General features: G+C 48.6%; 2 protein-coding genes and 1 non-coding gene across 16 annotated transcripts in view; 2 read left to right on the forward strand and 1 right to left on the reverse strand.

The window, feature by feature from the left end:
* Positions 1-13,354, forward strand: part of RALGPS2 (Ral GEF with PH domain and SH3 binding motif 2) — a 359,193-nt gene that overhangs the window by 223,642 nt on the left and 122,197 nt on the right. The gene's annotated exons all lie outside the window — the stretch shown is intronic.
* ANGPTL1 (angiopoietin like 1) overlaps positions 1-13,354 on the reverse strand; it is a 44,323-nt gene that overhangs the window by 16,712 nt on the left and 14,257 nt on the right. The gene's annotated exons all lie outside the window — the stretch shown is intronic.
* Positions 8,344-8,414, forward strand: TRNAG-GCC (transfer RNA glycine (anticodon GCC)). Its single transcript has one exon. It is a non-coding gene; the product is annotated as a tRNA-Gly (tRNA).

Below are 13,354 nucleotides of genomic sequence, written 5' to 3' on the forward strand. Positions count from 1 at the left end.
TTATTCCTGGACTTCCCTCTTATGATTGCAGTCACCTGTATTGAAATACTGTACCTTTCTTATACTGGGCATACATGCTACAATTATCTGGCTGATACGCCCGATATTAGCGAACCGGCCTGATAATTGCAGTGTGTATATGGCCGGCCGGTCGGCCTACCGACCCGTAAATATCGATCGGTCAGGCAATCCGGTTTGTCCAGCATGCCGCTCCGATTCGATATTTTGCAAGTATCGTGTCTGCCGCATCAGGCAGTGTATGCCCTACCGAGGCTGACCAACGGACATTACCCTGTTCCTTGACATAGGAAGGAACAGGGAAATGTCTCTTCGGGGGCAAAGCGCCGATATCAGTTGACATGCACTGTGAGATCTCAGTGTACTGTATGTCTCGGATATTGGCAGGGTCAGATAAAATGGCATCGGTCTGACAGGCATTTTATCTGTCATTGTATGTCCAGCATTATCAATTACATAGTTCAGCACAGGTGGCGCCAATCATATATTAAGAGGGAAGTCCAGATAGAGAGCATTTTGTCCGTCCTGAAATGGGTCATGTTGGGAGGTATGCAGTCACATGACCTGTGATATAATGAGCAGAGAGGCATTTTAACACCATTGTTGTCCGCCTAAACATTAACAGCCCATTCTTAACACTCCTTCTTCTGGGATTATGTACCCAGGCCATATGACACTCCCCCCACTTCTTGGGAAGTGCAGAACCAAAAATGTGTTTCAGCTGAGAAAGAAAAGACTGACTTATATGGGGACATACTACAAACACGGTCAGTCCGGTTCATGTTAAATAAAGAGGGCCAGATGCAGAACTGAACGAGTGGAGTGCATGCTAGTACGGGTGTTGCTGACTTGTATGCAACTTGGTTGCCTATTAATTTCCAGCCAAAGGTGGGGAACTTGGCTGTAGCAGGGACTTTGCATCCAGGAGTTCAGAGGGGGTATTGTGCATGCATGTAATTTATGCCAGGTTTCAGGATTTTCTTTTGCACAGACGGTGATGACTGCCAGGAATCCAAGTGTAGGGTTAGGGGTGTTCCTATCACTGACCTGCTTCCAACTCTGCACACGAGCTAAAATAGGCATGTTTGTGTGCACACAATGCAGAGATAAGTAGGCCTGACTTGCGCTCCTAATCATCAGCCCCAATATGTGTAATTGCAGCTGTAAATGAAGTAGAACTTGTAGAAGCTTGATTCAGTATTGATGGGGTCTGTCGGCAGCAAAGGTCAGGTGCACTGACATGATGAAATGGTGCACAAGTTCCGTGGAGATTAACTGTGTACTATAAAACCTATTTTGTAAATACTTTCCACAGCAAAGAAACCGTAAAGAAGCCATTTCCTATTTTACTAGGGTTCATCTTTCTCAGTGTGTTTTCCTTGGACTGGATACAGCTTGGAATATGACCTAGTATACACAGGCTCCCAATTCCCTCATTACTCATTTCATATGTTTTTTATATGTCTACTTGACAGTGGTGAAAAATACACATTATTTTCCTTTTGATATACCGCATTTATGTAGTGCTGTTCTGAAGGGTGCTAATTTAATGTTTACATTTGACGCACTTTTTGTTTGCCCAGCTACACGAGCATATGGAGGAAAAATCTGTGATCTGATGAGACAGATACGGAACTCTTCGCCACAATGCTAAGCGTTATGCTTGGTGCAAATCTAACACTGCACATCACAGTAACCGCTCCATCCCTACAGTGACGCATAGTGGTGGCAGTATCATGTTATGTGGGTGCTTCTCTGCAGAAGGTACTTGAAATGTCATAAAAATAGAGGGCAACATGGACAGGGCAAAGTATAGAGCAGAGCTTCTCAAACGTGGTCCTCAAGGCACCCCAATGGTCCAGGTTTTCGGTATATCCATGGCTCAGCACAGGTTAAATCAAATTGACGGAGGTGCTAGTTGTCACCTGTGGCCAAGCATGGATAAACTTAGAACTTGGACCGCTGGGGTGCTAGAGGACCACATTTGAGAACCTCTGGTATAAAGTTATCCTGTAAGAAAATCTGCTGCAGCCTATAAAATCACCTGGACTGGATTGCTATATATTATATTGAATGTTAATGCAGACACTTATTTAAACATTTATAAAGCTGATCAAGGAGAGCTTACCTAAACTACAAGGGTTCACATTTCAGGGTTCTTTATTACATTTTGCAATTATTGTTCTGATCTGCCAATTATCGGTGGATTGGGTCGATAGTCATAAAGTCTGTAATAAAGTCATAAATTTCTCTAACGTCCTAGAGGATGCTGGGACTCCGTAAGGAACATGGGTAATAGACGGGCTCCTCAGGAGGCATGGGCACTTTAAGAAAGACTTTGGACTCTGGGTGTGCACTGGCTCCTCCCTCTATGCCCCTCCTCCAGACCCCAGTTTTAGACTGTACCCAGAGGAGAATGGGTGCACTGCAGGGAGCTCTCCTGAGTTTCCTGCTTAGAAAGCATTTTTGTTAGGATTTTTTCTCTTTTTCAGGGAGCACTGCTGGCAACAGGCTCCCTGCATCGAGGGACTGAGGAGAGAGGAGCAGACCTACTTAAATGATAGGCTCTGCTTCCTCGGCTACTGGACACCATTAGCTCCAGAAGGAGTGAACACAGGTTCGTCCTGGGCGTTCACCCCAGAGCCGCGCCGCCGTTCTCCTCACAGAGCCAGAAGAAACGAAAACAGAAGACGTCTCAGGCGGCAGAAGCCTTCGGTGCTTCACTGAGTTAACGCACAGCACCGCAGCTGTGCGTCATTGCTCCCATACACCTCACACACTCCGGTCACTGTAAGGGCGCAGGGGGGGCGCCCTGGGCAGCAATAAAACACCTCTCCTATGGCAAAAGTCTATATACATGTACAGGTGGGCACTGTACATGTATATAAAAGAGCTCCCGCCATTTTTTAGTAAGTTTTAGCGGGACAGAAGCCCGCCGCCGAGGGGGGTGGGGCTTCTCCCTCAGCACTCACCAGCGCCATTTTCTCTCCACAGCACCACTGAGAGGAAGCTCCCCGGACTCTCCCCTGCTTGACACACGGTGAAAGGGGGTTTTAAAGTAGAGGGGGGGCACATTATTGGCGTTTATACATTAGGCAGCGCTACTGGGTAAACAATCTGTGTTTTTCTCCAGGGTTATATAGCGCTGGGGTGTGTGCTGGAATACTCTCTCTCTGTCTCTCCAAGGGGCCTCAGGGGGAACCTGTCTTCAGAAAAGAGATTCCCTGTGTGTGTGTGAAGTGTCTGTACGTGTGTGTCGACATGTTTGACGAGGAAGGCTCACCTAAGGAGGAGGGGGAGTGCATGATGGTCAGGTCGCCGTCGGCAACGCCGACACCGGACTGGGTGGATATGTGGAATGTCTTGAATGCAAATGTAAATTTACTGCATAAACGATTAGACAAGGCTTAAGCTAGGGATCAGTCAGGTAGTCAGACCATGCCTGTCCCTGTGGCACCAGGACCTTCAGGGTCTCAAAAACGCACCATATCCTAGATCACAGATACCGACACAGATACTGACTCTAGTGTCGACTATGAGGATGCAAAATTACAGCCAAAGGTGGCTAAAGGTATTCGTTACATGATTATTGCCATTAAAGAGGTTCTTGCATATCACTGAGGAACCTCCTGTCCCTGACACGAGGGTACACATGTATAAAGGGAAAAAGCCTGAGGTCACTTTTCCGTCCTCATTTGAACTAAGCGACTTGTGCGAAAAGGCTTGGGAATCTCCAGATAGGAGACTACAAGTTCCCAAAAGGATTCTTATGGCGTATCCCTTTCCACAAAAGGACAGTATATGATGGGAATCTTCGCCGAAGGTAGACAAGGCGCTGACACGCTTATCCAAGAAGGTGGCACTGCCTTCTCAGGATACAGCTTCCCTCAAGGATCCTGCTAATCGTAAGCAGGAGGTTACCATGAAGCACATTTACATACATTCCGGTATTATCGTTAGACCGGCTATGGCATCGGCCTGGGTGTGTAGTGCTGTCGCAGCATGGACAGATTCCTTGTCTACGGAGATTGAGACCCTAGATAAGGATACCATTCTAATGACCCTAGAGCATATCAAAGATGCTGCTTTATATATGAGGGATGCTCAAAGAGACATTTGTTTACTAAGCTCCAGAATAAATGCTATGTCTATTTCTGCTAGGCGACTCCTGTGGACCCGACAGTGGACGGGGGATGCCGACTCAAAGCGGCATATGGAGTCGTTGCCTTACAAGGGGGAGGAGTTGTTTGGAGAAGGCCTCTCGGACCTTGTCTCTACTGCTACGGCCGGTAAATTGAATTTCTTACCTTATGTCCCCCCCGCAGCATACTAAAAAGGCACCTCATTATCAAATGCAGTCCTTGCGTTCCAATAAAAGCAAGAAGGTACGGGGATTGTCCTTCCTTGCCAGAGGAAAAGGCAAGGGAAAAAAGCTGCATGCAGCTAGTTCCCAGGAGCAGAAGTCCTCCCCTACATCTGCAAAGTCCACCGCATGATGCTGGGGCTTCCCGGGGGGAGTCAGCTCAAGTGGGGGCACGTCTTCGATTTTTCAGCCAGGTCTGGGTTCACTCGCAGGAGGATCCCTGGGCTATAGAGTTTGTTTCTCAGGGATACAGGCTGGAATTCGAAGACGTGCCTCCTCGCCGGTTTTTCAAATCGGCTCTGCCAGCTTCCCCGTCAGAGAGGGAGTTAGTGTTGACTGCAATTCAAAAATTGTATCTTCAACAGGTGATAGTCAAAGTTCCTTTTCTCCAGCAAGGAAAGGGGTATTACTCAACCCTGTTTGTGGTCCCGAAACCGGACGGTTCGGTCAGGCCCATTTTGAATCTAAAATCCCTGAACTTGAACTTGAAAAAGTTCAAGATGGAATCGCTCAGAGCGGTCATCTCCAGCCTGGAGGGGGTAGATTGGATGGTGTCCCTGGACATAAAGGATGCATACCTTCATGTTCCGATTTTCCCTCCTCACCAGGCGTTCCTGAGATTTGCAGTACAGGACTGTCATTACCAATTTCAGACGTTGCCGTTTGGGCTTTCCACAGCCCCGAGAATTTTCACCAAGGTAATGGCGGAAATGATGGTGCTCCTGCGCAAGCAGGGTGTCACAATTATCCCATACTTGGACGATCTCCTCATAAAGGCGAGATCTCGGGAGAAGTTGCTGGACAGCGTGTCGCTGTCGGTGAGGATGTTGCAGGGGCACGGCTGGATTCTCAATATACCGAAGTCCCAGCTAGTCCCTGACCTTTCTGGGTCTGATTCTAGACACAGACCAGAAAAAGGTTTCTCTTCCGATGGAAAAGGCTCAGGAGTTCATAGCCCTGGTCAGGAACCTATTAAAGCTAAAAAAAGGTTGCAGTGCATCACTGCACGCGTGTCCTGGGGAAGATGGTGGCATCGTACGAGGCCATCCCCTTCGGAAGGTTCCATGCGAGGACCTTTCAATGGGATCTACTGGACAAATGGTCCCGGTCCCATTTACAAATGCATCAGAGGATCACCCTGTCACCCTGGCTCTGGGAATCTCTCCTGTGGTGGCTGCACAGTGCTCACCTCCTAGAAGGCCGCAGGTTCGGAATTCAGGACTGGATCCTGGTGACCATGGACGCAAGCCTCCGAGGTTGGGGAGCAGTCACACTGGGAAGAAATTTCCAAGGTCTCTGGTCGGATCTAGAGACTTGTCTCCACATCAACGTCCTGGAGTTGAGGGCCATATACAACGCCCTACGCCAGGCGGAGGCATTGCTTTGGAACAAACCGGTTCTGATTCAGTCAGACAATGTCACAGCAGTGACTCATGTAAACCGCCAAGGCGGCACAAGGAGCAGAGCGGCCATGGCAGAAGCGACCAGGATTCTTCGCTGGGCGGAAGGCCATGTAAGTGCCCTATCAGCTGTATTCATCCCGGGGGTGGACAACTGGAAAGCGGACTTCCTCAGCAGGCACGACCTGCATCCGGGAGAGTGGGGACTTCATCAAGAAGTCTTCGCACAGATCGTGAGTCGGTGGGGACTGCCTCAGATAGACATGATGGCGTCCCATCTCAACAAAAAGCTAAAGCTGTATTGCGCCCGGTCAAGAGACCCTCAGGCGGTAGCGGTGGACGCTCTAGTGACACCTTGGGTGTTCAGATCGGTCTATGTGTTCCCTCCTCTACCTCTCATACCCAAGGTGTTGAGAATCATAAGACTAAGAAGAGTAAGAACAATCCTCATTGTTCCAGATTGGCCACGAAGGACTTGGTATCCGGATCTGCAAGAGTTGCTCAGAGAAGATCCGTGGCCTCTTCCTCTAAGACAGGACCTGCTGCAGCAGGGGCCCTGTCTGTTCCAAGACTTACCACTGCTGCGTTTGACGGCATGGCGGTTGAACACCGATCCTAGCGAAAAAAGGTATTCCGGGGGAGGTCATTCCTACCCTGTTCAAGGCTAGGAAGGACGTGACATTGAAACATCATCACTGTATATGGCGAAAATATGTTTCTTGGTGTGAGGCCAGGACTGCTCCTACGGAGGAGTTGCATTTGGGTCGTCTGCTTCACTTCCTGCAAACAGGAGTGACTTTGGGCCTAAAATTAGGGTCCATAAAGATCCAAATTTCGGCCTTATCCATTTTCTTTCAAAAGGAATTGGCTTCTCTTCCTGAAGTACAGACATTCGTGAAGGGGGTGCTGCATATTCAGCCTCCTTTTGTACCTCCGGTGGCGCCGTGGGATCTTAATGTGGTATTGTTTCCTCAAGTCACCTTGGTTTGAAACAGTCACAACAGTGGAGTTGAAATATCTCACTTGGAAAGTGGTCATGTTGTTGGCCTTGGCTTCTGCGAGGCGTGTTTCGGAATTAGCGGCTTTGTCACATAAAAGCCCCTATCTGGGTTTCTCTATCGTCCTAGTGGATGCTGGGGTTCCTGAAAGGACCATGGGGAATAGCGGCTCCGCAGGAGACAGGGCACAAAAAGTAAAGCTTTAGGATCAGGTGGTGTGCACTGGCTCCTCCCCCTATGACCCTCCTCCAGTTAGATTTTGTGCCCGGCCGAGAAGGGTGCAATTCTAGGTGGCTCTCATAAAGAGCTGCTTAGAGAGTTTAGCTTAGGTTTTTTATTTTACAGTGATTCCTGCTGGCAACAGGATCACTGCAACGAGGGACAGAGGGGAGAAGAAGTGAACTCACCTGCGTGCAGGATGGATTGGCTTCTTGGCTACTGGACATGAAGCTCCAGAGGGACGATCACAGGTACAGCCTGGATGGTCACCGGAGCCACGCCGCCGGCCCCCTCACAGATGCTGAAGCAAGAAGAGGTCCAGAATCGGCGGCTGAAGACTCCTGCAGTCTTCTTAAGGTAGCGCACAGCACTGCAGCTGTGCGCCATTTTCCTCTCAGCACACTTCACACGGCAGTCACTGAGGGTGCAGGGCGCTGGGGGGGGGCGCCCTGGGAGGCAAATGAAAACCTTTAAAAAGGCTAAAAATACCTCACATATAGCCCCAGAGGCTATATGGAGATATTTACCCCTGCCTAAATGTACTAAATAGCGGGAGACGAGCCCGCCGGAAAAGGGGCGGGGCCTATCTCCTCAGCACACGGCGCCATTTTCTGTCACAGCTCCGCTGGTCAGGAAGGCTCCCAGGTCTCTCCCCTGCACTGCACTACAGAAACAGGGTATAACAGAGAGGGGGGGCAAAATAAATGGCTATATATATATATATATATATATATTAATATAAAAGCAGCTATAAGGGAGCACTTAATCATAAGGCTATCCCTGTCATATATAGCGCTTTTTGGTGTGTGCTGGCAGACTCTCCCTCTGTCTCCCCAAAGGGCTAGTGGGTCCTGTCTTCGTATAGAGCATTCCCTGTGTGTCTGCTGTGTGTCGGTACGTGTGTGTCGACATGTATGAGGACGATATTGGCGTGGAGGCGGAGCAATTGCCTGTAATGGTGATGTCACTCTCTAGGGAGTCGACACCGGAATGGATGGCTTATTTAGGAAATTACGTGATAATGTCAACACGCTGCAAAGTCGGTTGACGACATGAGACGGCCGACAAACAATTAGTACGGTCCAGACGTCTCAAAAACACCGTCAAGGGTTTTTAAAACGCCCGTTTACTTTAGTCGGTCGACACAGACACAGACAGGGACACTGAATCTAGTGTCGACGGTGAATAAACAAACGTATTCCTTATTAGGGCCACACGTTAAAGGCAATGAAGGAGGTGTTACGTATTTCTGATACTACAAGTACCACAAAAGAGGGTATTATGTGGGATGTGAAAAAACTACCATAGTTTTTCCTGAATCAGATAAATTAAATAAAGTGTGTGAGCATTGGTGGTTCAGTGGTAGAATTCTCGCCTGCCACGTGGGAGGCCCGGGTTCGTTTCCCGGCCAATGCACCATGATGCGTGGGTTCCCCCCGATAGAAAATTATGGGCGGTATACCCTTTCCCGCCAGAAGTTAGGGCGCGTTGGGAAACACCCCTTAAGGTGGATAAGGCGCTCACACGCTTATCAAAACAAGTGGCGGTACCGTCTATAGATAGGGCCGTCCTCAAGGACCAGCTGACATGGCTGGAAAATATAATAAAAAGTATATACACACATACTGGTGTTATACTGCGGCCAGCGATCGCCTCAGCCTGGATGTGCAGAGCTAGGGTGGCTTGGTCGGATTCCCTGACTAAAAATATTGATACCCTTGACAGGGACAGTATTTTATTGACTATAGAGCATTTCTATATATGCGAGATGCACAGAGGGATATTTGCACTCTGGCATCATGAATAAACGCGATGTCCATAACTGCCAGAAGATGTTATGGACACGACAGTGGTCAGGTGATGCAGATTCCAAACGGCACAGTATGGCCGTATAAAGGAAGAGGACTTGTTTGGGGTCGGTCCATCGGACCTGGTGGTCACGGCAACTGCTGGAAAATCCACCGTTTTTTACCCTAAGTCACATCATCTGCAGAAAAAGACACCGTCTTTTCAGCCTCAGTCCTCTCGTCCCTATAAGATCATATCTGCCCAGGGATAGAGGAAAGGGAAGAAGACTGCAGCAGGCAGCCCATTCCCAGGAACAGAAGCGTTCCACCGCGTCTGACAAGTTCTCAGCATGGCGCTGAGACCGTACAGGACCCCTGGATCCTACAAGTAGTATCCCGGGGGTACAGATGGGAATGTCGAGACGTTTCCCCTTCGCAGGCTCCTGAAGTCTGCTTTACCAAGTCTCCCTCCGACAAGGAGGTAGTATGGGAAAAAATTCACAAGCTGTATTCCCAGCAGGTGATAATTAAATTACCCCTCCTACTACAGAAAAGGGGTATTATTCCACACTATATTGTGGTACTGAAGCCAGAAGGCTAGGTGAGACTTATTCTAAAAATTTTTTTTTGAACACTTACAAAGGTTCAAATTAAGATGAAGTCACTCAGAGCAGTGATAACGAACCAGGAAGAAGGGGACTATATAGTGTCCCGGGACATCGGGGATGCTTACCTCTATGTCCCAAATTTGCCCTTCTCACTAAGGGTACCTCAGGTTCGTGGTGCAGAACTGTCACTATCCGTTTCAGACGCTGCCGTTTGGATTGTCCACGGCACCCCGGGGTCTTTACCAAGGTAATGGCCGAAATGATGATTCTTCTTCGAAGAAAAGGCGTCTTAATTATCCCTTACTTGGACGATCTCCTGATAGGGGCATAGTCCAGGGAACAGTTGGAGGTCGGAGTAGCACTATCTCGGATACTGCTACAATCAGCACGGGTGGATTCTAAATATTCCAAAATCGCAGCTGATCCCGACGACACGTCTGCTGTGCCTAGGGATGATTCTGGACACAGTCCAGAAAAAGGTGTTTCTCCCGGAAGAGAAAGCCAGGGAGATTTCCGAGCAAGTCAGGAACCTCCTAAAAACAGTGCATCATTGCACAAGGGTCCTGGTAAAAATGGTGGCTTCCTACGAAGCAATTCCATTCGGCAGATTTCACGTAAGAACTTTTCAGTGGGATCTGCTGGAAAAATGGTCCGGATCGCATCTTCAGATGCATCAGCGGATAACCCAATATCCAAGGACAAGGGTGTCTCTCCTGTGGTGGTTATAGAGTGCTCATCTTCTAGAGGGCCGCAGATTCGGCATTCAGGATTGGATGCTGGTAACCACGGAGCCCAGCCTGAGAGGCTGGGGAGCAGTCACACAAGGGAAAAATTTCCAGGGAGTGTGATCAAGTATGGAGACTTTTCTCCACATAAATATACTGGAGCTAAGGGTAAATTTATAATGCTCTAAGCTTAGCAAGACCTCTGCTTCAAGGTCAGCCGGTATTGATCCAGTGGGAAAAACATCACGGCAGTCGCCCACGTAAACAGACAGGGCGACACAAGAAGCAGGAGGGCAATGGCAGAAACTGCAAGGACTTTTCGCTGGGCGGAAAATCATGTGATAACACTGTCAGCAGTTTTTCATCCCGGGAATGGAAACTGGGAAGCAGACTTCCTCAGCACGACCTCCACCCGGGAGAGTGGAAACTTCATTGAGAAGTTTTTTCCACATGATTGTAAACCGTTGGGAAATACCAAAGGTGGACATGATGGCGTCCCGTCTGAACAAAAAATGGGACAGGTATTGCACCAGGTCAAGAGACTCTCAGGCAATAGATGTGGACTTTTTCTGGTAACACCGTGGGTGTACCAGTCGGTGTATGTGTTCCCTCCTCTGCTTCTCATACCTAAGGTGCTGAGAATTATAAGACGTAGAGGAGTAAGAACTATACTCATGGCTCCGGATTGGCCAAGAAGGACTTGGTACCCGGAACTTCAAGAGATGCTTACAGAGGTCTTATGGCCTCTGCCGCTAAGTAGGGACTTGCTTCAGCAAGTACCATGTCTGTTCCAAGACTTACCGCAGCTGCGTTTGTCGGCATGGCGATGGAAAGCCGGATCCTAAAGAAAAAAAGGCATTCCGGAAGAGGTCATTCCTACCCTGGTCAAAGCCAGAAAGGAGGTGACCGCACAACATTATCACCACGTGTGGCGAAAATATGTTGCGTGGTGTGAGGCCAGGAAGGCCCCACAAAGAAATTTCAACTCGGTCGTTTCCTGCATTTCCTGCAAACAGGAGTGTCTATGGGCCTCAAATTGGGGTCCATTAAGGTTCAAATTCGGCCCTGTAAATTTTCTTCCAGAAAGAATTGGCTTCAGTTCCTGAAGTCCAGAAGTTTGTCAAGGGAGTATTGCATATACAAACCCCTTTTTTGTGCCTCCAGTGGCACTGTGGGATCTCAACGTAGTTCTGGGATTCCTCAAATCACATTGGTTTAAAACCAGTCAAATATGTGGATTTGAAGCATCTCACATAAAAAGTGACCATGCTCTTGGCCCTGGCCTGGACCAGGCGAGTGTCAAATTGGTGGTTTTTTCTCAAAAAAGCCCATATCTGTTTGTCCATTCGGACAGGGCAGAGCTGCGGACTCGTCCCCAGTTCTCTCCCTAAGGTGGTGTCAGTGTTTCACCTGAACCAGCTTATTGTGGTGCCTTGCACCTACTAGGGACTTGGAGGACTCCAAGTTGCTAGAAGTTGTCAGGGCCCTGAAAATATGTTCCAGGACAGCTGGAGTCAGAAAATCTGACTCGCTGTTTATACTGTATGCACCCAACAAGTTGGGTGCGCCTGCTTCTAAGCAGTCGATTGCTCGTTGGATTTGTAACACAATTCAACTTGCACATTCTGAGGCAGGCCTGCCACAGTCTAAATCGGTTAAGGCCCATTCCACAAGGAAGGTGGGCTCATCTTGGGCGGCTGCCCGAGAGGTCTCGGCATTACAACTCTGCCGAGCAGATACGTGGTCAGGGGAGAACACGTTTGTAAAATTCTACAAATTTGATATCCTGGCAAAAGAGGACCTGGAGTTCTCTCATTCGGTGCTGCAGAGTCATCCGCACTCTCCCGCCCGTTTGGGAGCTTTGGTATAATCCCCATGGTCCTTTCAGGAACCCCAGCATCCACTAGGACGATAGAGAAAATAAGAATTTACTTACCGATAATTCTATTTCTCGGAGTCCGTAGTGGATGCTGGGCGCCCATCCCAAGTGCGGATTATCTGCAATACTTGTACATAGTTACAAAAATCGGGTTATTATTGTTGTGAGCCATCTTTTCAGAGGCTCCGCTGTTATCATACTGTAACTGGGTTTAGATCACAAGTTGTACGGTGTGATTGGTGTGGCTGGTATGAGTCTTACCCGGGATTCAAAATTCCTCCCTTATTGTGTACGCTCGTCCGGGCACAGTACCTAACTGGCTTGGAGGAGGGTCATAGGGGGAGGAGCCAGTGCACACCACCTGATCCTAAAGCTTTACTTTTTGTGCCCTGTCTCCTGCGGAGCCGCTATTCCCCATGGTCCTTTCAGGAACCCCAGCATCCACTACGGACTCCGAGAAATAGAATTATCGGTAAGTAAATTCTTATTTTCCACGTGGATAGGGCAGAATTGAGGACTCGTCCTCAATTTCTGCCTAAAGTGGTCTCTTCTTTTCATATGAATCAACCTATTGTCGTGCCTGTGGCTACACGAGACTTGGAGGATTCAGAGTCCCTTGATGTGGTCAGGGCTTTGAAGATTTATGTGGCCAGAACAGCGAGGGTTAGGAAAACTGAAGCGCTGTTTGTTCTGTATGCAGCCAACAAAGTTGGCGCGCCTGCTTCAAAGCAGACTATTGCTCGCTGGATCTGTAACACGATTCAGCAGGCGCATTCTACGGCAGGATTGCCATTGCCTAAATCGGTTAAGGCCCATTCCACTAGGAAGGTGGGCTCGTCTTGGGCGGCTGCCCGAGGGGTCTCTGCATTACAGTTGTGCCGAGCAGCTACTTGGTCGGGGTCAAACACCTTTGCAAAGTTCTATAAATTTGATACCCTGGCTGAGGAGGACCTCCTGTTTGCTCAATCGGTGCTGCAGAGTCATCCGCACTCTCCCGCCCGTTTGGGAGCTTTGGTATAATCCCCATGGTCCTTACGGAGTCCCAGCATCTTCTAGGACGTTAGAGAAAATAAGATTTTACACTTAACGGTAAATCTATTTCTCGTAGTCCGTAGAGGATGCTGGGCGCCCGTCCCAAGTGCGGACTTCTTCTGCAAAACTTGTATATAGTTATTGCTTACATAAGGGTTATGTTATAGTTTCATCGGTTTAGACTGAGACTATATTGTTTGTTCATACTATTAACTGGGTAGTTATCACAAGTTATACGGTGTGATTGGTGTGGCTGGTATGAATCTTGCCCTGGGATTCCCAAAAATCCTTTCCTCGTACTGTCCATCTCCTCTGGGCACAGTTT

This window comes from Pseudophryne corroboree, chromosome 9 (genome assembly GCF_028390025.1).
Source record: "Pseudophryne corroboree isolate aPseCor3 chromosome 9, aPseCor3.hap2, whole genome shotgun sequence".
Classification (NCBI taxonomy): domain Eukaryota; kingdom Metazoa; phylum Chordata; class Amphibia; order Anura; family Myobatrachidae; genus Pseudophryne; species Pseudophryne corroboree.